The sequence below is a fragment of the Hemicordylus capensis genome, chromosome 5, assembly GCF_027244095.1.
Source record: "Hemicordylus capensis ecotype Gifberg chromosome 5, rHemCap1.1.pri, whole genome shotgun sequence".
Lineage (NCBI taxonomy): Eukaryota > Metazoa > Chordata > Lepidosauria > Squamata > Cordylidae > Hemicordylus > Hemicordylus capensis.
In genome coordinates, this window is record NC_069661.1 from 102,718,838 (window position 1) to 102,744,306 (window position 25,469).

Below are 25,469 nucleotides of genomic sequence, written 5' to 3' on the forward strand. Positions count from 1 at the left end.
TCATGGAGTCACAATAGGCATGCAATGCAAGCAGCCCACCCCAAATCCTCAGTGCAACTCCCAGAGCATGATGCAGTCCTGAGCCACTCCTGCCTTTATTAAAGACAGGGGGGGAGAGGGGAAGCTGCACATCGGGGCGTAGCAAGGTTGGAGTGGGCCCAGAGACAAGATTTTAAAATGCCCCCCCCACTGAAGCTCCACTCATGAAGAAAATAAATCTTAAATGAGGCTGAATAGTGGTAACAAAAAGCATAGTTCTATCTATCTATCTATCTATCCTCTATGTGCCACAATATTACATCATCCTAAATTATTTTTAAAAGGTTTTGTAAATTGTGGATGATGCAAGTCATTTAATGGTACTAGAGAAAGACATGCTGTTCTGGTAGCTCCAGGTCTTAAAACTCACATCAATTTCGGAGGATGAATACAACTGAAGGAAGCCTAGGCAGGTGCACAGCTGGGGGAGTCAGTCATGTGACTTGCCTATGGGGGGCTCCCCAAGGCAGTGGGCCCCCAGACAACTGTCTCCCCTTGCTCTATTATAGTTACGCCCCTGCTGCACATGCTGAATTTCCCCCTTTTATAGAATACGACTGTAAAAGGACCAAGCGTCCTCTCACCTGCATGTGGTTGCTAAAAGCATTGGTAGCACAATGAGAGAAATTGAGCGCACACACTGAAGAAGTTTGTGGAGCTGTCCAAAGGTTGTGGTGCTCTGCAATGTGGCACAACTGCTAATAGATATCTTCTTCTCTGGGACACGTACCAGGTTATAATGCTACCATTTGTGCAAGCATCATGCAATGTGTCAGCATCTTCCACTAGTGCAAGAACCAGTCTGGAACAAAGCTTCCTTTTTTTGCACATCCGTGTGCAAGCACAACATTATCCTAGCACAGGACTACACAACTTTGGCCCTCCCAGAGTTGGATTACAACTCCCATCACCCCACCACAGTGGCCAATAATCAGGGATGTTGGGAGTTGTAGTCCAACATCTACAAGAGGACCAAAATTGTCTAGCCCTGTGCTAATGCAACACTAGTCTGTATATAGGTATCTGTCTGTCTATAAATAATACATGATTATGTACTTGTTTATTTCACCTCCTATTTTATATTGGTGTTTAACATTCATGTAGCTGCACCATAGACCTCATAGGATTTGATAGTCATTCCCTTTCCACAAAGAACAGTAGTTCCAATTCAAACATTATAGTCAGTGCATGTACAAGTCCGGTTCACACATGAACAATGCAATTTGGGTACCATCTATATAGATCTGTATGCATGCAGAGTCATTCACACATTATATTAAGTGGATGTACAGTAGTATATTTCCTCACTGTGTGGCATGTGGCTACTGTCTCCTTAATAATGTATACAACTCTGCTCTGTTCCCTCCAGAACTGTGTGGGTGGAGTTTGTCTGGGGTTCTGTCTGGGTTCTGTGTTTGACCTCAGACGTCTTCTGATTACCCATCTTGCTGAACAGAGATACCCTGTTGTAGGAAGAGGACTACTATGGTGATCAACAAAGTGAATAAACTCAAGGAACCCATGACTGTACGAAAACATAATCTGTATACTTTGTTTGAGGGGGCTTATTTTTAAAATAATTGTATGCACAGTCATTCACACAAAAGCCCTATTCACATGTTATATACAGAACTTGCAATCTATGCATGTACACTCATTCAAACAAATATGTGTACATGTGCACAGAGCCCTGTGTGCACATACAATATAATGTCTGAATAGGGTTACAGAAGGATTTTAGATCTTTAGAATCGTGGGAGTCTGCCGTTAAGTCAGACCATTGGCCGATTTAGTTCAGTATTTGTCTGTGCTGAGTGGCAGCTGATCTCCAGGGCTTCAGACAGAGAAGGCTATTTCCCAGCTCTACCTGGGGATGCCAGGGATTCAGCCTAGGACCCCTTCCTTGATTCTCCCACTTTTAAAATCTAATTACATTTCCCAGAATTCTTTGGAAAAACCATGATGGTTCAACTAGAATGAAACTGATCAAGGTTTATAATGTAGATAAGCCCACAGTAAATGCAAGTCCAACTTTTGTAAACCAGAAATTAAAACCCAAAAATATTAGGAAGCTGAGAAAGCTTGGGTGAAAAGATGGGTTTTCAGGTGTTTTTTGAAAATTGCCAGAGATGAGGAGGATCGTATCTCAGCAGGGAGCGCATTCCACAATCTTGGGGCAGCTATAGAGAAGGCCCGTCTCTGTGTAGCCACCAAATGAGTTGGCGGTAACTGGAGACGGACCTCCTCAGATGACATCAATGGGCAGTGGGGCTTGTAATGAAGAAGACGCTCTCTTAAATACCCAGGGCCTAAGCCATTTAGGGCTTTGTAAGTTATAACTAGCACTTCGTATTTTGTCCGGAAGCCTATTGGCAGCCAGTGTAACTCTATCAGTAAAGGAGTAACATGGACTTTCTGAGATGACCCAGAGACCAAGCTGGCTGCCGCGTTCTGTACCAACTGAAGTTTCCGGACTATGTACAAAGGCAGCCCGACATAGAGCGCATTACAAAAGTCAAGTCTGGAGATTACCAACAGATGTACCACTGTTTTGAGGTCGTTGATCTCGAGAAACGGGCGCAGCTGGCGTATCAGCTGGAGCTGATAGAAAGCACCCCTGGCCACCGCCTCAACCTGAGAGGCGGTTGCTATTTACATTTTCTTACCATAGATATGTACTGGCCTTCCCCCTTAATTCTGTATACAACACATCAAGTTTCATATGTTAGAGGAAAATAAATATACAAAGAATAACCAACCACAGGAAAAACGTAAGAAACTAAAATGAGAGTGAAAATATGGCAGAATAATATTTTATAGCTTGCTTATCTTTTTGTCTGTGTTATTTCTAACAATTTATTCCAGTTACATCAGGGTCAAACTAGACATTGCATGCAAGACGTATGCAACATTCCCCCAGTGGTGTTTGTTTTTTTTAATTGTCATTATCAAGACTATTACAGCCAATAGGCACATAAAACAGAAAAACCTAATTAATCAGAACAGCAGAATCAATAATACAAACATAAAACAGGTTAATACATAAAATATTATAAATAGGGAGAAATTAAAAAGGCAGCAAAATACCACTCCATGTCAAGCCCATAAGCAGATTTAATTTTGTAAAAAATGAAAGACAGTTTTGGGGGCAGAGTTGCAAAAAAGATAGAAGAGAGGGGTTGCTAAACTTATCCCCTACCAGTGTTCCCTCTAAGGCGTTCACATGTGCAAGAGTTCACAAGTCTTTTTTATGTCTGCTCAGTTAATTTTAGATCCTGCTCAGGTTGAATGCAGGCCTGTAACAATGATCAGGCAAGGGGAGACAGTTGTCTGGGGGCCCCACTGCCTGGAGGAACCCCCCAGAGGCACCTTACGTGACTCCCCATTGCCTCCTGCCCAGCCCCAAGGCCCCTCAGCCACTTGCCCTGTTCGCCGTCTCTCCTGCTTGTTCTCCTGGCCCGCAATCGAGCAGCAGACAGCTGCAAAGAGCTCCTTTTCTCCCGCCTCTCAGCTGATCGGCAGGTGGGCGGGGCTTCCACGGAGGCCTCGTGTAGGCCTCTGTGAAGCCTGAACTCGAGTAGGGCCCAAGCCAGCCAGGAAGGAGGAGGCAGCCAGAGTGGCCACCACTGTTCTCTGCAGCAGAAGACCCCTTGCTGCCAGGTAGAGTGTGAACTCCTTTTTGTGGTTACCTTCCACCCCCCACCGCCCGCCCCGGATATATAGGCATCTGCTTGCCATAGGGCTTTGATATAGGGGGGAGGGACTGAGAAATATTTATTTTTAAACAGCTTGGAAAATTTGCTGGCTTAAAAAAAACTATCTAAAAAGTCCTATAAGTGGCTTGTTTCATGGCAGAAAATTACAAAAACTTCTGGAAGAAACAGTATTATATTTATTTTATTCATTCATTTATAAATGCACTTATGTTCAAGTTGTTTTGCAACCCAGAAGGTCTGAGTGAGAACTGTGAAGCATGTGTTGTGATTTTATTTTATTTTATTTTTCTTGTGTGTGAACTGCTACCCAATAACTTGCAGGGACTTCAGGGTAAATCTGGCCAACATGTGAATGCAGCACCTCTATTCCAGAGGAGATGTGTGTTAAAGGGCTTTAAAAGCCTCCTGTGAAAAACCTCCTGGAATCAAACTTGACTGAATTTGTTCAGAATTCTGAGAAAACAAACATAGGCTCACCCTGCATGGTTGAAAGTCTCCTTTGCTAATCTGCAGTGAAGGGGCCATTTTAATCATTCATCTTTCTAGTGTGTTCTAGGCATTAAACGTAAAACAAATGTATAGTACTCAATGTATATCACTATATATTGTGACGTGTGCGTGTGTGTATTCAGTGAATGTATTTCCAGGCAGCATACTTATTTTGGAATATCAGACTTAAATCCTTGGGGGCCTGGGGTGTGCGGAGGCCCTGGACTTTGAGTGGGGGGGGGGCATTTTAAAATCTTGTCTCTGGGCCCATTCCAACCTTGCTACGCCCCTGGTTGAATGAGAAAGATCCTATTCTGAATGCACGTGCTCACAACTGCCTTGATACTGCTGCCCAGAACAAAACTCATTTCATGCAGAGATGAAAAAAATTAGAAGGAACACTGTCCCCTACTAGTTGTTTTTTTCTGCTAAAAGTATCTCCCAGCCACTCTCTTCACCCGTGGTCATAGTGGGACTATTGGCATCTTTTCTGTTGGAGAGAGAAAAGTGTGTGTGATTTTGAACAGGGAAATAACCAGTGAGGAACATGTTCAATACCTTTTTCTGTCAGCTTCTCCACTCCTGATGGCAGTCTCCCAAGGTTTCTTATTTATTTATTTTTAGATTATGATCAATATAGCTAATAACATATGCATGATTTTCAGTTTTTTATTTACAAACAAAACTGTCATGGAAATGTTACATGGTTCTAAGTGCAACATCTAGACTAGAGACTATAAATTTATTATTATTAATAATATTAATATTATTTTTTCCTCTGGAACTCGAAAGATGTATGCATTTGTCAGTGGGGGGCTATTTCATATGTTACATTTTCCTATGTGGAAAGAAATCTGTAAGAAATGGCATGCAAACCACATGTAGATTGTTGTCTTATAATTGCACAAGCACATATTTAGTGACAGCTCAGTGAAATACATGTACTTTTAATTAGCACATTTAACACACAGGTTTTATTTTTTTCCCTGCACAAAAGTTTTTTGTTTAGGAAATGTATCCCTAGCCTCTAGGGTGGACTGAGATGTTTTTGGGCACATGGGCAGGATCTAGACCAGTAATCTTCACTATTTTTCAAACAGAGGCCACTGGCAAAAAAAACTTCATTGTGAGAGAGCCATTTCCTTCTGTGTTACCCTCTGCACAGTACTGCACTTTTCTCAGTGATGGGAGGGCCCTTTAAGAGAGAGGAAACCCTTTCTTAAGAGCTCTGGGGAAAGTGCTGTAAAGGACTACACTTCCCAGCACCCTGTGGATGCCTTCCAAGATGGTGGAGAGGCCGAAGAGGACTGTGTCTCTTTTAAAGGAGCTCCCCAGCACTGGGCAAAGTGCAGCGCTGCATGGTGAAAATGGTTGTCTCCACATGGTACCCGGGAACTGTTCAGAGTATCAACTTTGGGCAAAGCTTCATACTATTGGAAAAGTACAAACACTTTCCATGTGCAAGCTTACACGTGGTGAGAAAACTTGGTAGTTGATGAACGATCAAATTGAGACATGGTCTGCACCGGAGTCAAAATCCCCTTTCCAGCCCTACTTTCCTGTGTTAAAAATCCAATCAAGAGGCTTATTAAAATTGCAGAGAACAACAACAAAAAAATAAACTTCATTCAAAATACTACAGACAGCTTCCATCTGTGGCTCTCTCAGCTTTTAGAAACAGGTAAAAGAAACACTCAGTAGTTGCAAGAATACTTCAAAAAACACCCCAGTGGTAAGGAACAGGGATGTAGGAAAATACAAAAACAACTTTAAAACTTAGAGTCTTTTTCAGCTCCTTGGATGGATGGGTGCAGGCTAGCATTTTCTTAGCTTAGTTTTGTTACAGTTACACAATCCTAGAACAATATCAGGGATGTACAAAGCACATGAAAGAAAAATAACAGTCTAACTCAAACTGACTAACAAACTGTTCCCTAGGCTAAACTTCTAGAAGCCAAAAAGTCCTGATTTCCTTTTCCTTTTTATTCAGCTGATGAAAATCAAGTTTCCTGCAATCCTGTCTTTCAAGGATCTTCTGTTGCAGGAAAATCCTCTAGAACCTTGCCCTCCTGTTTAATTCAGCCCCTTGAGATAATCCTTCAATCAAATTGACAGAGAATGGGGTGTCTAACTGAACTAAAGAGGATTAGACAAGGTTCCCACAATAGAGCTCCCTTTTTTATAAGTCAACATGAGGGTGGTGCTCAAATTAGCTTTTATTCATGATCATGAAGGCAGAGTACAAGCTAGAAGTCTGACAAGCACTGTGTACTCAGGGTACGCAGTTGCCAGTTTATATAGATTAAAAGCAAGTCAGTACATCCATCGACATATGCCATTTGTGGTTAAACATATGTTTTCCTGTGGTGCTAATTGGAGCCTTGGACATGAGTTACTGTTTGGCCTTTCTGCTGACCCTACTCCTTATCAGTATCTCCTGGTGCCAGCTGTGTTTCTTTCTGTTGAGTGGGGGATTTGTCTCATGACCCTGGTCACATACATTGTCTCCTGTCAGGCTCTGGTATTTTTACCTCTTGACCGATGGGCCTCACATCCTTGACTCGAACAATTTTATTCTGGCCTACTGGCCTAACATTCTGTTTAGGAGCCTGAACCAAACTTTTATACACTTATTTGTGGGCCTGGATTAAACATTTCTTTATCACTGCAGTTGTTTCTGCAGCCAAACTCAATGACCACACATCCTGCTGCAACGGCAACCTAGCTTCAACTGAGCAAAGAAACCCTTCTCTTCCTGCCTCATTGCCCTCTATGTCCCACCTACTGGTGGCTGATTGGTTGAGCACTAGCCTGTCAGTTATGACAGGGAGACTTCTGATTCACTCTTTAGGGGAAAGGAAAGGCTGTTACTGGCTGATCGTTACATCACCTCTTCCCCATAGTCAGCATAACATTAGTCTGCATGTCAGTCAGTGTTTTTAAACTGGATTTGTATTATGAGATGAAGCTTTTATATGTTTATTTTGGCTATTAATGTTCTCTAGCTTAAAGATTTAGATGATGATGATGACGACGACAACTGACATCCAGATCATCAAAGTGCAGGTACCACTCAAACTGTGCCAGTGCAACAGAGGAAAGGCAGTTTTTACCCATCTCCGCTTCCTTCTGAAGGACTGCATGACCCTCAGGGACATATTTTCAGGAACCACAGTTGATTTCAGAGGGAAGGAAATATTTATGGAAATTGTCCCTCCCCATTCCACTAGCACACCGTCACTGCACCAGCATTTCATTAGTCTGGATGGTGGCCAAAAATAGTAATAATGGAGACAGAACACTATTAGTCCATACCAGACTGTTGGGCTAAAGCCCATCAAATTGTGAGCTGATCCAGCTAATGGGCAGTCCATCTATTCTCAGCTGTATTTCCTAGTGGAGTGGAGCTATTATTTCTCATGACTTGGAAAGTTTTGCAGAGCCCTCTGGAACTTTAGAGTCTAAAGGCTTCTGCACAATTTGAATTATTGGTGTTTGCACCTTTAATAACTCCATTTAATCCACCATGGGCTTTTTTTCTGATAAATTTTCTCTCTGGTTTTTTTCTCTAGACATGTAATTCTACCTAGCTCTTTTCTAAGGTTATTAAAATCAGTGTTCCTGAAATCCAAGGTACATGTTTGACTTCTCCCACCTTTAGCTTTCAACCAGTGAGAGATAAACTTCCAAGAAGTAAAAAAAAGAAAAGAGTATAGTATAAAATTTAAATGTCCATCTTGAGAGATGAGACAGCACAGTCCTTTCCATCAGCTTGGCTAGGACTGACTGCCATTTGGCTTCTCCTCTCAGGACTCTCTCTATTGACAGCCATTCTGCCTAGATGCAGTGGATGCAGATAGCCTGCCTTAGGCCCACTCTATTACTTCTGCTGGTACCAGCTGCCATTTTGCTACTCCTCTCCCAGAACCGTCTCTCAGTGGCTATTCCACTTGGTCAGTTAGCTGATTTGGATTATGCCTGACTGGCCCATTGAATCACATAGGGGGATGTGCAAGTGTTTCACCCTTCTGCTCCTCTGTCCCACTTCTGCATCATCATGTAGGGGGATGTGCAAAATAGCCTTCGTGCTCAATTTAAGGACTAGTTTAGTAGGATTAAAATTATGCATACTGGTGTTTTGGATGTTCCACCCCCAAATGTTGTGGCTTACACACAGGTCTTATTGAATGAGTGGACAGGTTGATTGAGCAGTATTGTTTGAACCAACCCCCTATATAACTTGAACTTTTTGGTACCTGAATTTGCTTGTTTCCCTCTTCCCTAATGTCCCTTTCTCTTTGTTTCATGACTATTAGACTGCAAAACTTTAGACATGACTGTGCCATTTTAATCCATGTACAGTGAGTTGAAAGTGTTAGGCTCTAAATAAATTAACAAAGGAAGAAGGTCTTAGCATTGTTTCTGAGAGCTGCTTCCCATCTAACAATTTTAATCCATGGAGATTACTTAAACATTTTTTACAACACAAAAATGGTAACTTGGCATCGGATTATATATGTTTGCTAAATACTGTATCTGGATATGCTGCCCTATACAAGGTTTTTCATGCACAGCCATAGCCACGCCTGACTTGCAAATACACAAAGGAAGAAATCCTTTCTACCTTATAGTTTTTGCCACAGGGGTGGTTTGCAATGACTTGTGAATGAAAAATGGGAAATAGCTCTGATAAATGTATGAGGTTGAATTATTTAGACCAAGAGAACATTTCTTATTTCTCAGATGGATCCCCAGGGGATGGCAATAGCTAGCTCCTACTTTGCCTGAAGTTTCAGATAGCTGCTAGTCTTCTTTCTTGCTCAAAATGCATGTTGGCTTTTGAAGGGGGGGAAACCCATAAAAAGGCTCTAGGCTCAGCTGACAGCAATATGAGATGCTGTCACCACAAACAGATTACAGCCATCCCTTGCCAACCATGGTTTTACCAACCGTGGTTTCGAGTATATGCGAATGGGAAATCGTGACAGGTCTTGCCAACCGCAACCTGAGTATCTCCATTTGGCAAGGTTTTTTTTAGTGATTTTGGAGGGGTTTCAGCGATTTGGCGGGGGGTGGGTGGGTTTCAGAGATTCGATCTGCTCTTGGTGACCCTTGCCAATCTAAAATGCCTTCGAGAGATTTTTTGGGGTTCAAAAAAAATGTCCGGAGGACTTGTCATAGGAACATAGGAAGCAGCCATTTATAGGGATGTGCACAGAACTGGTTCGGAGGCCCTTTATGGGCCTCCGAAACAGTTCGAAGAACCGGTGGTTCTGCCGATTCAAAGGTGGCGGGGGTGCTGCTTTAAGAGTGGGGGAGGGTTCACTTACCCCTCCCGCTGCTTTCTCCCTGCCAGCATCCTTTGTTAAGAAAGCTGATTGGGGTGGCAGCGTACCTCCTTGCCGTTCCGATCAGCTTTCTTAACAAAGGATGCCAGCCAGGGGGAAAGCGATGGGAGGAGTAAGTGCACCCTCCCCCGCTCTTAAAGCGGCACCTCCGCTACCTTTGAACCACCCCGTTACAGTTCCGTGCACATCCCTAGCCATATACAGGTATTGAGTCAGAAGATTAGTCTATCTAGCTCAGTATTGTCTTCACAGACTGGCAGCGGATTCTCCAAGTTTGCAGGCAGAAATCTCTTTCAGCCCTTTCTTGGAGAAGCCAGGGAGGGAACTTGAAACCTTCTGCTCTTCCCAGAGTGGTTCTATCCCGAGGGGAATATCCTACAGTGTTCACACTTTTAGTCTCCCATTCATAGGCAACAGGGCAGACCCCTAAGGGGACAAGTCATGCTTGCGACCACAAGACCAGCTCTCCTCTCCTGCTCACTCGATCTGCTCGTTCTTCTTGGTGACTCAGTGATATTACAGGATTTTTTGTGATTTTTAGGGGAAAACATTGTATTTCCCCCCTTTATTTTTAGAGGTTTTTTTGCAATCGTGGTTCCCCTAACCCCTTTTCCCATTGACTTTAATGCCTCACCAATGGTGAGGTTTTGCCAGAACAGAACTCTAGCGGTTGGTGAGGTTGGCAGTATCCATTATTTTAATCCACTACTTCCAATAAATAAGCTCTTATAAAAGTAGTAGCTAAACCAAGTTTCACTGTGGAAAAAGGATACTTGCAGGAACTAGACATGATTTATTTGTTCAAGTATCTGCCTCATTCACATATAAAAGTAGGCAACTCTTGTGAGTTTACTAAAAGGGGTGGATTGGTACTTATTTATTTCACACATGTATATACCATACAAAACCCGTGTCTCTAGATGGTTTACATAATAAAATACAATGCAGAATTAAAACAATGAAAAAATTTAAATGTTTAAAATTTAACTAAAAGCTTGGCTGAATAGGTGCATCTTAAGAGTCTTTAAGACTCTTTAAGATAACTCTAAAAGTTATCAGAGATGGTGAAGCTCTTATTCAGACAGGAAGCACGTTCCAAAGCCTTGGGACAGCTGCAGAGAATGGGTCTCGGATGGGTCTCCGCCGGATGAGTCTCCGCCGGATGGGTCTCCGCCGATTTAAATAGGGTGGCAGGGTTCAATGTTCCCTCTAATTTTTTTCATCTGTATGCAGAACAATTTTTGTTCCAGGTAGCTGTATCAAGGCAACATGTGAGCGTGTACATTCAGAGTGGGCCTTCCTGATTCAGCCTGAGCAGGATCTAAAATTCACTGAGTTGACATAAAAAAAAACACTTGTGTGAGTATGCACAAGGTGCACACCTTAAAGGGACTACCTGGCAAAGAAGGCATTCTCTTAAATACCCTGGGACCAAACCATTTAGAGCTTTGTTGGTAATAATGTTGTTCCTTTTTGGTGTTTTTATATCTTTATGGTTTTAATTGATTTTAACATTTTAATGTGACTTTATGGAATGTTATTGTATTAACCTGTGTAAACCACCTTGGGATAAATTTTATGAAAGTTGGTATATAAATCAAACAATAAATACATAAGCAAGCAAACAAGCACTTTGTATTTTGCTTGGAAATCTATCGGCAACTGGTTTAGTTATTAAAAATTGGAGTCTTGTGATCTCTTCAGGTTGCCCCAGAGACTAACCTGGCTCACTGGCTGCCATATTTTTCACAAATTGCTGTTTCTGGACTACATAAAAAGGTAGACCAACATAGAGCCCATTACAGTAGTCCAGTCTGGTAGGGATGTGCGTGGAACCGGTTGTTCTGCCGGTTCTAAGGTGGCGGGGATGCCGCTTTAAGAACAGGGGAGGGTGCACGTACCCCTCCCTCCGCTTTCCGCCCATCAGCGTCCGTATTTTTGCAAAGCCGATTGGGGTGGCAGCATACCTCCATGCCGCCCTGTTGTCCTCATCTTCCGGATATGACTGGATGTCACTGATGTGCCTGCATGCACTGGCATGGGCACGCGCATGTCACGCATGCAGGCACACCGGCAACTTCCAGTCATATCCGGAAGACGAGGGCAACAGGGTGGCAGGGAGGTACACTGCCACCCCGATCGGCTTTGCAAAATATGGACGCCGGCGGGGGGGTGAAGAGGTAGGAGGGGTAAGTGCACCCTCCCCCGCTCTTAAAGTAGCACCGCCGCCGCCACCTTCGAACCTCCTCACCGCGGTTCCATGCACATCCCTACAGTCTGGAGGTTACCAGCATAAGTAATTTTAAGGTCATCCATCTCAGGAAACAGATGCAGATGATGTATCTTCTAAACAAACAAAAAATCAATATATAGAGAAAATTACCATGTTGCAGAGAAGATCAGGCTAAAACCCTTCTCCTGACATTTTGTTTTCTCTGTGCAGTGAGTATTTGTATGGATCAATATGTGAACCAACCCCCATTTGCAGTCTGAAGCAGTACTGTACAAACACACAGTTATAATCTCAGTGAAGGACATACTCACACAGTGTAGGAGATTATAACTCCCACCCATCTTATTTATGATTTAAAAGCATCTACAAGAGCCCCTGAATTGGACTAGAGCACTGGAACTGGAGCAGAGGGTGTTTAACACTTTCCCTGTGGCATCTTCTCAATCTGAATTGCCTCCCTGAAGCTGCTGTTTGCCATACAGTGGGATCTCTGTGTGTGTGTGTGTGTGTGTGTGTGTATTCTGAGTGGAGCAAACAGGGTTGTAGGGTTAAAAGAAACAACATGAAAGGGTTAACCCCGGTGCTATGGCTCCAAATCAATTTTGGCACATTGGGGAAATGCTTGACTAATAAGCAGAAGGTTGCCGGTTTGAATCCCCACTGGTACTATATTGGGCAGCAGCGATATAGGAAGATGCTGAAAGGCATAATCTCATAATGCACGGGAGGAGGCAATGGTAAACTCCTCCTGTATTCTACTAAAGAAAACCACAGGGCTCTGTGGGTGCCAGGAGTCGTACTTTACCTTTACCTTCACGATTGCTTTTTAGTTAATAAAAATGAATTTTGAATCTCCTCCATCATGCATACTTTCTAAGAATTAGGTCTAAGTCTGCACGTGTAGATATGACTGTAGCTGTTATATGGCACCTATATCCCACCTTCCCTTTTATGATGAAACCCAAGGCAGAATAGATAGGGTTTCCAGGCAGTTCCCTGTGCCTTCAGACCATATCCTGATAATATAGCATAGCTAAGGGGAGGGGATAATATAGCATACCAGGGGAGGGGAGAATTTGAGAGGTTAAGTCCTTTCTTCAATCCAATTCACCATTGTATCACCTGTCATACCTACATTTGGAGCAGAGAAGCTGCCTTGCTCACACCCTTGTTCCAGCAGCAACAATGGGCTTAGTCGTGATAAAAGTAGCAAGAAGGAAGGTTGCCCATCATTGAGACGACTGTCATATTGAAGCAAATGACATGGCCAGGCCTACTTTTCAAACTCTAGCTTTGCTCCCTGTTACTCCAAACTGACCACAGCTTCCAGGTACTGAGAAGATTAGGAATGTTCCAGTCTCTCTCCCACCAGCCAGTTCCATACAGGCCTCTCAGGATGAGGGAAGGGGCAAAGTTCTGCTTGCCTGTCTTCCTTCTCTCCTAGGAAGTTTCTGGGGTTTGTTTGTTTGTTTTTTTGGCAGAGGGTGGGGTTGAGGACATGGTGGCGGCGGGGGGGGGGCATCCCAGAAACATCATTCCTCTGTCTCTTGCAGTCTTAGAGCTGGCCTTCAGAAAGGGAAAGAGGAACCTTGCTTCTCCTGGCATGACAGGATCGGCTGCAGGTTTAAGTGGGCCTTTAGCAAACTGCCCTCCATGGAGCTCCTCCTGCTCAGACATTAGTTTTACTCATGTACACAACACCCCCGGTGTCCTGAGAGGGCACCCACAAAGCCCTGCCCCCGTGCTGACATGGACAGAGGCCCTACCCATTGCCCATGCTTACTGTGCATGTCTGAAGAAACAATCAGGAAGGCTAGAGTGTCCCAGCCTTCTAACCCCGGAAAGAATCTGTCATGTCTGTTCAAACACAATGTTTGGCAGTGGATGTGTGAGGCTTCGGAGCACATCAGTGCAAGGGTAGGGCTTGCAGGTGCTCTTTCAGGAAGCAGGCTGTGAGTTCACCAGATGCCGGCCCGCACCATGACATCCTTGGCCAGGTTCAACACAGTGTCAGGGCCAGTGGCCTGGCCAGGGGCGTAACTACTATTAGGCAAGGGGAGGCAGCTGCCTGGGGGTCCACATGCCTCAAGGGGCCCCCGCAGAGGCAAGTCACATGAGGCAAGTCACATGACTATATATTGTGAAGTGTGTGTGTGTGTATCAGCGAGGGGCCCATTTTAAAATTTGGTCTCTGGGCCCACTCCAGCCTTGTTACGCCCCTGGGCCTGGCTGAGTTTGCTCCCTTGTCATCCCCAAGTGCAGGGCTCTACTGTTTTTCCAAAGAATGGGAGCCATTTAATAATGGGTGTGGAGTAAAGGACACCTCAGGGGGGGGGTCACAATCATGGCTTACTGTGGACCCGAATCTAGAGTATTAAGCCTGCTCAAAATCTTCATAGCCCCCCTCCCCCGCCCCGCGCGCGATTGGCAACAACTCAGCTCTGGCGAAAACGCTGGTTCCGCAGTCAAGTGGGGGGATTAGCTATACTTTCCTTTGACTATGTTAGGTTGAGTTTGGGTTGCGTTGGGTTTTTTTGCGCAGCAGAATTCGAAATCGCGTACAGCATATGGGGATTATATTAAAACAGATGCGATGTTTTCTTAAAACGAGCTGGCTTGCTGGGAAATGTCAGAAAGAAAGACACGTGTCTTCCTCCGAAAAAGTTCACTCGGTGCGGATTTCCTCCGTCCGCGACGCCTGCCTGCCACAGCCTCCTCTCGCAGCGCCAGGATCTGCGATCTCTCCTTGCAAGGCGCCTCGGTGACCACAGGACGTCGCCCTCTTCCTAAAGCCGGCATTGCTTTCCCAACTCCGGCCTGCTGGCTGGGCTGGTTTCTTCACTCTGCTTTGCAGGGAGGAGGGAGGAGAAAAGGTGGAGGAAGGAGGAGCAGAAGCAGCAGCTCCGGCCACCGCCGCCAGAGGCTGGAATTATTTCCTGGGGAAAGCGCAGCAGGCTGGGAAAGCGTTTCCGGAAGGCTGCCTACATCCCGCAGTTGGGCTTGGAAGCTGCCTGTGTGGGCGACGGCAGCCCTGAGCGAAGAGAAAGGGGATCGCCCGGCTGGCCGCAGCACAGAGGGAGCCAAACTGGGGGTAAGTCCCCTTGGGGTACAGCTTCCTCCAGTCGCCTCGCCCTCCGCCTGTGGATTCCTTCCCTTGGGGCAGGGCGGGTGAGCGGTGAGTGTAAGGAGGCAGTGATGGGGTTGGCTGTGTGGCTCCTGCCGCTCCTCCTTGTAGGGAAGAGGGGAGGCACATCTGTCTCTGCCAGCTGCCACATCTGCAGCAGCGGGGCTGGAGTCGGGAGGGAATGGACGTGTCCACCTCGCTGCGGCTGTTGGAGGGAGACTGTAGCCATGCTGAAAGGAGGCGGGTGGCGCGAGTGGAGGGAGATTGGTTGTTCTGCTGCTCGGGCAAGAGGCAGCGGGGGAGCGGGGCACGCCAGGCTTTCCCAGTGGGGTCCATGAGCTGCATGGGAGCCAGCGAGGTTGCGATGCTGGTGATGGGTTTCGGGAAGGAATGTCCTTGATAAGCTGCATTGGAGCAAGGGGTCGTGAGTTGCAAGGAGCCAGCTCCCGGGGAGATGTAGGTTGTATGAGCTGCATTGGACTCCGGGTGGGAAGGGACGATCGTGGGTTATAGTAGGCTCAAGGGGAAACGGCGTCTGAACTGCAGCATGGAGCCAAATGGGAGCATTGGCAAGCTCAGTTCAGAAGCCGAGGAAGAATGCTAGCAAGGGACCAAAAGGAAGAAGAATACAGTAGGAGGAGAAGGTAGGCTGACAGTAGGGAAATAATGAAGAGAGGAAAGGGGGAAAGGAAGCAGGATAAGGCAAGGAAGTGGGAGATTTCTGGGGCCCTCTTTCTGTCTTTCAGGTTGCACACATTCTCGCTGTTCCTTGTTGGCATTTTTCTGCGGCCCTGTATTGGAACCTTTCTCCAGGCTGCAGTTCATGCGATTCTCATAAGGCCCAGTGAAGCATATTGGCATTGCCACTGTTGGCATTCTCATTGTCTCGATGCACTACAGGCATTCTATTTCTATTGGATGCTTTTGGTGGGTCTCCTTACTTTCTTCTCCCTCTTCTCGATCTTGGTGTGCATTTGGGAGGGACATACATTATCTCAAGGGGACATTACACCACATACTTGGGGACATACTGAGGGAGATGCATATTGTGATATGCTATGATAAGTGATGATTTCTGTGCTTTGAGGGCAAGGATTGCAGATGAGATGTTGAAGGTGTAAAGTACAGCAACATGACTATTTTTTCACTGTCAGAAATAAACTTGCTTCCTGTTTCCTGGCCAGTGAATTCAAAGATACTAGGTAGATTGGCAAGCACTCGGCACTTTAATAAAATTTAATAAATGACTTTCTGCCTATTAGACTACTTGTATGTAGGTTTTTGTTCTGCATTGATTGATAATGCCTTTTTCCATGTATCCTTAGGCCTCATCACAACCACAATATTTAATTAATTCAGACTTTTGAGAGTGAGACCTTTATTGAATGAGATTCAGGTTTCAGATTTGAAGATCAGTCTTGCTGTGTTTTTTCCTGCTTGTATTGGTTAGACTGATTCTACTGATATTCATATAGATTATGTTGTAAACTGCTTTGTGAATGCTTGCTAAAAAGTAGTAAGTTCATGTTATAAATAAAATATCTCAACATCTTGGTCATGATTAACCTTGTTAGATGCCTTCTAAATAAAGAAATCTGAAAGCTGCAATTCCACAGGACTCAAGGGATATACAGTATCTTATTATAGTACATGCTAGTTCTGAAGAACACAACCCACAGTTATAGAGTTCCCCACTTCTTGCACATTTGCTTTGGCAACCTTAGAAATTGTAAAAATTCTCGGTTGGCCTCTATTATTAATTTATTGAGCCATAAAAGTGGATTGGATTATTTTAGGCCTTGTATCATGTGGCTTCTGAACATTTACTGGTATCCACTTAATGTTTTTTAATGAGATATTTGAAATTATGTAATGAAAAGTCATGTTTGAAAATCTCTAATGCACAATGATGTGCCTGATGGAATACATTTTAAAGCTTTAATTTAAGCCCATGGAAACATGTAAACTTGCTAATTAAAAAGCATATTACCTAGCTCCTTCACAACTAGTAATATGGCTTTATAACTGATGTATTCAAAAGAGAAATAATTGTGCATCATAAATCTATTTAAGACTTTTTCCATTTGCTAAAGTATGAGAGAGTTCGGCCATCATTAATTTTTATCTGTGGTAAGGAATTCTGTTAACTTCCCTGCAAAAGGGGTTCTTAATGAAACTGATAGGTGGGATATACATATTTAAATGTTTTGACTTATTTGATTTCACTTTAAATTGAATTGTCAGGGTATGGTGGACATCGAGTTTTATTTAAAACATCAGTTTGACACGTAGCATCAAGCTGTGTTGCCTAAAACCATGATGGTTAGTTTGAGCACATGTTAGTATTTGCTCCAGCTGGGACCACACTATAATGTGACTTACTAACAGACATGAATAACTGGAAGATTGTAATATTGTGTGTCTCTAAACAATTTTTAGTGGCTTAATTGTGTGACCTTGCGTCCCCTGGCTACACTACTAGTCTCCCCCATCACCACTCAACGGTTACCTCTGCAGCTTATCTCTGTTAGTCTTGTAGCTCAGCTGGTTTCACTTGACAAGACCTGGTATCATTACAGCTTCCTTCCCCCTGATCTTGAACTTGCTGGTATTCTGACTACTGGGATAGTCACATAGTATGATCTTAAGCATTTTTACTCAGAAGTAAGCTCTGCTGAGTTCAATGGAACTTACTTCCTTGGTGCGTAGGGCTAAAGCCACAGTTTAATTCTTAGTTCTGAACCAGTTAATATTCAGATAAACAGCTTGGTGGCAGTTGAATTATACTAGTGCCAATTGTAGTATTTCCTATATCCTGAATATGTGCTTGGAAAGGAGGCTGGGCAACCCCGGAACCCTTTTGTGCTGGACATCAGCAATCCTAATGATATTCCAACCCACTGAAGTTAATGGAATCTGTGATCATTATTATTTTATCAATATACTTGAGAGTGCAGCCTACAATGCACAACTGCTACTGAAAGCTTTGGAATGTGTAGCTAATTCCTTGTGCCCATCCATCCTTTTGCTCTGCTGGAATTGCACAACAGATGGGACTCGGCTTGCATAAGGTTTGTGGCACCTCCATGTCTGTTAAAGTCTTCTGGAGCTTGGCAGATAGATTGGGTTGCATGGGTTGATCCCCCTGTTGTGTGCTTCTAGTATAGAAATGGGTTGATATATTATTTTTGAAGACATGTCAATGTTGATATGTCCTCATGTCAACCTGTTGACTTATTTTTTTTTTCCTTCCATAGAATGTGATGTTTTGTGGGCATCTCCACATTTCCCCATGATTTGATAATGCTTTTTAAATGCTGCTTAGAATGCTCTTCCCTGCTGCTTAAACATCAAGAAGCATTACTTAAGAGGGCATGCATTTCCCCTTGTGTTACATAGTCTTCAGATTTGGTTCTGTAGAACTACGATAAACAAAATGAGCTGAATGTAATTATTCTGTGGGAATTCCTGGTTATAGAAACTCTTAGGTCTAATATGAGAACATACTACTATACTAAGGAGGAAGTCTGGGCAGCTATCTCTAATGCTTGAGGGTTGTGGGTTTTTTGTTTTGTTTTTTGCTCATGTCCTTGTGCACTGTAGTTAGGCAATACCTGTAATTTAGTTCTGACCCGTACACCCCATGAACATTACCTGCTGATGTTTCTCTTTGCAGATTTATGGTGGCAATTCTGCACTGCACAAGTCCTAATATTGTTGTGGAGAAGCCTATTAACAGCACCAGTGGGAACATATCAAAATATAGCAACTGCATAGATTTATATGTGTTCTTTTAGTCTGGTTCTTATTTAGCTAGGATATTTTCAAGCTGATTTACTTGCCTGTATGAAAAATGTAGAAGCACCAGACATTTTTTTTAAAAAAGAACAGACTTACCATAATATTTTATTTTGACATCTTGATGATACCTGAGATTTTCAGCAGCATTTTGCACTCACTTTACCACATTCTTTAACTAGATCTTAACAAGCAGAGTTCTGGTGGTGCTGGGTTGTTTTTTAATTTCAAAAGTGATGTTTTTAAAGTCAAACTATGTTGTTAACAGGACTGACTGCAGGTTTTAGAGGACCCTTGGCAAACTGCCTCAGGACCATGAGCCCCCTGGTGGGCACCAAGGGAGTTGCTTTACCAGTACCACCATTTGAAGGCTATGAGCACAGAGATGGACTCGGGCATCAGAGTCGGCCCTTCTGAAGGCCTTGGACTCTATTATAAACTAGTCTTGCATACTGGGAATGTATGAAGCTTCTTTATACTGAATTAAACCAGTGGTCTGTCTTGCTGCACACTGTCTTTCTAAACTTCTGGGATGTAGAGCTTCCCTACCCTACTGCCTGAGATTCAGGTGGGAATGTCAGGAATTGAACCTTGGAACCTCCTGCATGCAACCCATGTGTTCTGTTGCTAATGCACGGCCCCTCCCAATATGTTTATTAGCTGCCTGCAGTCTTATGTTTTCTGTACTCAGAGTGAATGTAGGTATAAAACAATATGTATGTTTCTCAGAGGGAGAGAAACTGGCAGTCAACCACATCTTTTGTAAATTAATTAATTGGCGGCATAATGTACAGTGCTCCTCAATGAAATAATCATGTTTTTTCCGGTCCAAGTAACATTTTATGTGCAATCACCCCAGATCACTAAATTACAATAATTTGGACTGAGTGACTTTGGCATGACCTGGCTAAACCTTTTTACTTTGCAACAGTCAAATCTATTTGCTTAAGCGATTTGTGGGGGGGGGGGGGGGGAAGGGGGAGATCATGTTGAGTATTGAATTGACAACGTTCAGAAAATAAGCAACTTGAGCCATGCCATAAAATACTAAATATGTAATTATTTTAAAAGGCTTGTTCAGTAAATACATCAAGCATAACAAATAGTTGACATTTTCTTACATTCTTTATTATAATAATTGTGATATGATGCTAATCCTTCAAATATGCTATTGCTAGGGGACTGAAATGATTGGCTATTGTTAACTAACAATACAAGGGTCAACAAATCAGAAGGAAGAAGAAAGGGAAACTTATTTGAAAGAAAAAATTACCTAGTTAAAGCTATAATTATTGGATTGTGTACAAATTCTACAGGTGATCAAAGACTTAAGCCCCATTCATCTATACCTCTTGTGGTATGGGAGCCATTTTCCAATAGAAAGATCTCACCCATAGTGGTATAAATACTGACCACATGGGCAGCTGGTCACACGGGTGGTTTCCACCCGATAGTTGCCTACCAAGAAGATCCGTTTCTCAAAAGTGTCTGACATGGAACTAATTCTTCCCTTCACCAGTTGTAAAATATCTGTGTCCATATCTCCTCAAAGAAATTTACTAGGTAGCAGGGATGTGTACGAAACAGACTTCGCATTCTGTTCTGAGCTTGAAACAAAACACTAAATGGCCAAAACTTTTCATCAAAACAGCAGCTGAGCCGGCTGTTTGGATGAAACAACTCAAAACATTTCAAGTGTTCTGGACATAGGGAACAATGGGGAAGCTTGAAACACCCATTGTTCTCCATGGGTAGCTCCTAGAGATGCCAAAGTGAGTTGGGTGGTAGGCCTTGATGGGTGCTACCTACCACCCAGCTTACAAAATAAATGGGCAAGCAGGCAATTTTTAAATCAAAATTTCAACCTTTCCCCTAATAGGATCCTATTTGGGGGGTTTGGGTTGGGGAAAGATTAAAAATTTGTTAACCAGCATTCTGACCCAGAATCCACTGCCAGCTACAGTGCTTGCACTGCAGTAACATCATTAGTACAAGTCGCTCTCTCACACACAATTATGACTACTTACATTACTTCCTATCACTGCAGCAGCTGCCACAGCAGCACCCTTATTTGGCAGCAAACATAGCCATAAGCTCAACTAGAGAAACTTCAGCTACATTTTTTGACTTTTGACTTACATTGCAAACTGCAGAGCAGTAAGTGAAATACATTAGTCTCAAAGCCAGACATGGAACTCATCACAGCAATCACCAAGAGATATTATACAACACACACACACACAGCTGCAACTGTCCATTTCTAACCACAACGCTATCTCACAAACCAAACCATAGCTCAAAGAAGACAGGCACCCAAGTTCTGCCTTAGTCAGTCTGAGATCCAGTAAAACCAAATAGTTATAGCAGCAATAGCACAGCATATTGTACTCAGTGCTGAGAAAAGAAAGCCACAAAATCAGACCTTCCAACGGAAAAACAGGCTTCCAAAATGGCGCTCACTTGCCAAAACATTTTGATCGAAATGGGGTTGTTTAGTTCCAAGCTCGAAACAGATCCCTTTTTAAAAGAGGGCGTTCTGTTTTGAGCTTGAAACACACGAAATAGCCTGTTTAGAGTCAAAATGTTTTGCAGTCAAAACGTTCTGCATATCTCTGCTAGGTAGCAGCAGTGTGATACAGATAAAGTCATCTGAGTGGGAAGATGTCTTGGCCAGTATAGTTGCCTGGCTGAGACACAGAAGCCCTTAAATATCAAGGTTGCAAGCTCAGGACTGTGTCATTGAGAATTGCAAGTATCCCATCATGAGACTTGGTTGAATGCAACAGTTACCACAGAGCAGTTGTTTCAACAGAACATTTAATTAGATGACTCCAGCATCTGTTAATGTGGAGGCAAGCATATCTGGTGAGAAGCTTACTGTTGGATCACTAACTAAGTGGATCTGGATGTTAAGATCCAACTGTGCTTGTAAGTGCTAATTTTTAACATCCCAGTCTACAGTTCATTATAGTCCTATTTGGACTTTATGAAAAAGGTCACTTTGCACAAGTAGATCACGGTTACAGTGTTACAAGGTTAGTGTTCACCTCTTCAGATAAATGCTGGGATAACCAAGAGCAGCATGGGGCAGGGGAACATGAGTGACTGGCTGGGCCAGGACTTCTGGACCTTCTTTGGATGCTCTGCTCATGTTTCATAACATCTGAATCATGTCCTGCAGTAATGCAAGATGCTGTGACGTTATGTGTAAACCTCAACCATGCACTGTTTCCAGAGTCTTCTGGGGACTCTGTTGTGTTGCCAGGAGGGAATGTTCAACAGCCAAGAGCCACAGTAGCACAAGTGCTCTTTCTGGGTACTGCAGCATCACTAGAAGGGGCATGAGAGCAGACCTTGCTGGTGTCTGGATACCAGGTATGACTGTAGTTTGCCAGAGCTGAAGAAGCAGAGGAATGGCTATGCAACATGCTAGAATACTACAGGATGCCATAAAGTTTTGAATCAAACCCTCATTGAAAAACAACACTTAAGAGGATAGCTGGTAGTTGGCCATCTTTCCCATTTTATCTGCCACAAGGACCCTTTATTATAATACACTGTACAATTATTCAGCAGACAACAGTAAAAGAAAAAGGAAAACAACTTGAAGGGCAAAATAATAAATTCTTTAAGACAGAAAGAGGAAAACAAGCCAAGTGATGATAGGAACAAAGGAAAGTGAAGCTGGTTTAAAGACTACAGGCTTAAAAGGAATGATTTGAGTCAGCATATTCCCACAAGATATCAAAAGGAACGTCCAGGGGACTGAAACATTTTCCATGTGTACTAAGAAGCCACATATTAAAACATATTGCTGTTACTTCTGAACAAGCTTGGTAAATAGAACTGTTAGAAGTTAACTGCCTTCTGGATGACTTGTATTTCACAATTAAGTGGAAATAACAAGGAGACTCTATAGCCCCAAGTCTATACTGATGCTCGTCACAAACAACGGAGGAAAGCAGGAGACTGAAGGGTGATTAATCTACTAGTTCCCATAATTAAGAAATGCACAGGCTGGACTCAGACTTTCCTGGAAGCTCTTGAAGCAAAGCTGTATAAGTCTGTATAAGTCTCAGTGGCATCTTCTTTCAGTGCAGAAGTAACACTTCTGCACCACTGAAAGACATTTTTACATCTCTCAGATCCATGACATGGAATGGAGGGGGAGCTGTCGTGGGAACATGCAGAGCTGGCTCTTACTAAGCCAGAGCATTGGTCCATCTAGCTAAGAGATGCCTACACTGACTGACAGTGGCTTTCCAGAAATATATCTTTCCCGGGTCTATCCAGAGGTGCCAGGGAATTAACCTGGAATCTTCTTTAAAAGAAATGCTTAGATGGATGCATCTTTAAGACTTGTTTTGAGAGATGTATTTGGTGACTCAGGTGACTTCATCTGAATAACTTCAAATGTAGTCAAATAGTAACAACTGATAGTCTGGTGTAACAACTGGTGTTTGGTTTTTGCTAATGATTGCTAAAACTGATATGCTCCTTGAGAAGTGGGATCTCTGCATCTCTAATTTCTGTTTGATCAACAGCAGTTTCCCGGGAGTGGTGCAAAGGTCTGCTTCAGGAAGTAGAGAGGAAGTTTTAAATCTGGATTATTTGACTGGTATGCATGTGTCGGGGTTTAAAATAAGACTAGTACACAACAGCTGCACAATCAAGAATGGATCAGACTAATAGATGTGTGTTGTGATTTCAAATCTGGAGTCCTTCTTAACAGGGAATCAAACTGTAAAAATGTGGGTTTAAATTCTGGTTCAGTCTTATCAGCATCTTTTAACTGGTTCAGTTCCAGTTTAGCCTCTAAATTTAAAATTTGGTACAGGTTCCGAATAATGTCAAAATGTTCCAGGCAAATTAGTATCAAACGTTTTTTGCTTGCAATGTAACTCTGTAAAAGGAATACAGTGACTGTGAACCTCGTCCCACCCATGGCAGAGCTGGTAGGGGATTCGTTAACACTGGTCTCAGAAGCAATCTGGCCCTGAGGCCCAGTAGAAGTCCTCACGGGGTGTCGGGGCAGGATCGCCTGGCATGCCTATGTAGGTCTCAAGCAGGCAATTGCCTGTCACTGGCTGACCATGGGAGCAGGTCCAAAGAGAAGCAGGAAGAACGTTTCATGCTATCTCATGAAGAGACGGCTCCCACACTGTGGGCTGCTGAGACTCTTTGTAAAGCCTGTGTATTCCGGTGGGCAAAGGCAATTGAGGGAGAATGGCCATGATGAAAATGAGCCATGAGGAGCATGAGCAGCTGGCAGCTGAGGCTACGTCTATGACTGGACTAAAGTAAAGATAGTTGAATGCATAACCCACCTGCGCCTCCATGAGGGACCAGGTATGACCAACTCCTTTGATGCTGATCTCCCTACCTGTGGTAAAGATGATATGAACAATAACTATTCAAACGGAGAACAAAAAACAACTAGTTTTAATATTACTAAAAATACTAGTTAACAATGTTTGAATTTTTAACTTTCTAAAAAACTATAACTAAACATAATTTCAAGCTGAATGCCTAATAACTGAACCACTTACTTTGAACTGCTTATCACTATTTGTGTTTAGGGGTTTGGTTCAGGTTCAAGGCTGCCAAGAGATTTTAGGTTGGGGTTCAGTTCTGGTTCACTGGGGAAAACCTCACAAATAGTCTTTTTAGGGCTCAGATTCAGGTCGATTTTCTGCTTTCTAGTGTGGAATACTGATTAAGAATGCAAACAGGGTTCTCTTTTACAATCACTTTCTCCCCTTAATGTTATGAACATTGTATGTAAAATTAGTTTAGATGACCTTATTAATCCCAGTAATCCAGAATGCTGTGCAAAAATCTTTTATGCACTTATTAAAGATTTGTAGCCCATATTGGATTTTCATTGTATCTTAAATTTACAGGAGAGTCCATATGGAGGGTGTGTGTGTGTGTGAGAGAGAGAGAGGGGGGGGCGGCACATGGAGGTTCCCAGACAGTCTCTCATCCATACATCAGCCATGCTCAAGTTTAGCTTCAGCAGTGGAACCACACAATGTACATTCAGACCTTTCTTGGGACAGAAGTGGTACTTTATCCTCCAAATGCCATTATCAGGAACATAGGAAGCTGCCATATACTGAGTCAGACCATAGGTCCATCTAGCTCAGTATTGTCTACACAGACTGGCAGTGGTTTCTTCAAGGTTGTAGGCAGGAATCTCTCTCAGCCCTACCTTGGAGATGCCAGAGAGGGAACTTGGAACCTTCTATTCTTCCCAGAGCAGCTCCATCCTCAAAGGGGAATATCTTACAGTGCTCGCACATTAAGTATCCCATTCATATGCAACCAGGTTCATATGCAACCCTGCTTAGCTAAGGGGACAAGTCATGCTTGCTACCTCAAGACCAGCTCTCCTCAGCCTGAGGGTAGAGGGCTAGAGGGTATCCCTGTGGTGAGACTTTGAAGGGAGAAAATAGAGTTATAGGTTAAATTGCATTTAAAACTTTGCGTATGAATTTAAGCTATTTTTGATGTGATCATTCCAAGAAGAATTGTGATATGTAGTTGGTGCTGAGTGTGCACTAAATGGAAAGAAGCTTTAATAGAATCTGAAAGTTGTTCAAAATGGAAAAATCTTCATTTGACCAAGGGAAAGGAAAAAAAAGGTAGCGAAGACACTTGGACACCAGCAAGTTCTATGTTTAGAATAAGATACACAGTTTTAATAGTTACATAATAGG

At 43.2% G+C, this 25,469-nt stretch overlaps 1 protein-coding gene across 11 annotated transcripts in view; it reads left to right on the forward strand.

Annotated features, from left to right (window-relative positions):
* Positions 1 to 3,679: 3,679 nt before the first annotated feature.
* Positions 3,680 to 25,469, forward strand: part of APBB2 (amyloid beta precursor protein binding family B member 2) — a 251,129-nt gene continuing 229,339 nt past the window's right edge. For 5 of the 11 annotated variants that reach the window (XM_053253574.1, XM_053253580.1, XM_053253576.1 and 2 more), the window contains exon 1: positions 14,902 to 14,916. The gene's annotated coding sequence lies outside the window, so the exon portion shown is untranslated. Of the gene's footprint in view, positions 3,700 to 14,720; positions 14,917 to 25,469 lie in introns of those variants that run through there. The other 6 variants (XM_053253575.1, XM_053253568.1, XM_053253577.1 and 3 more) reach the window with 3 other exon arrangements.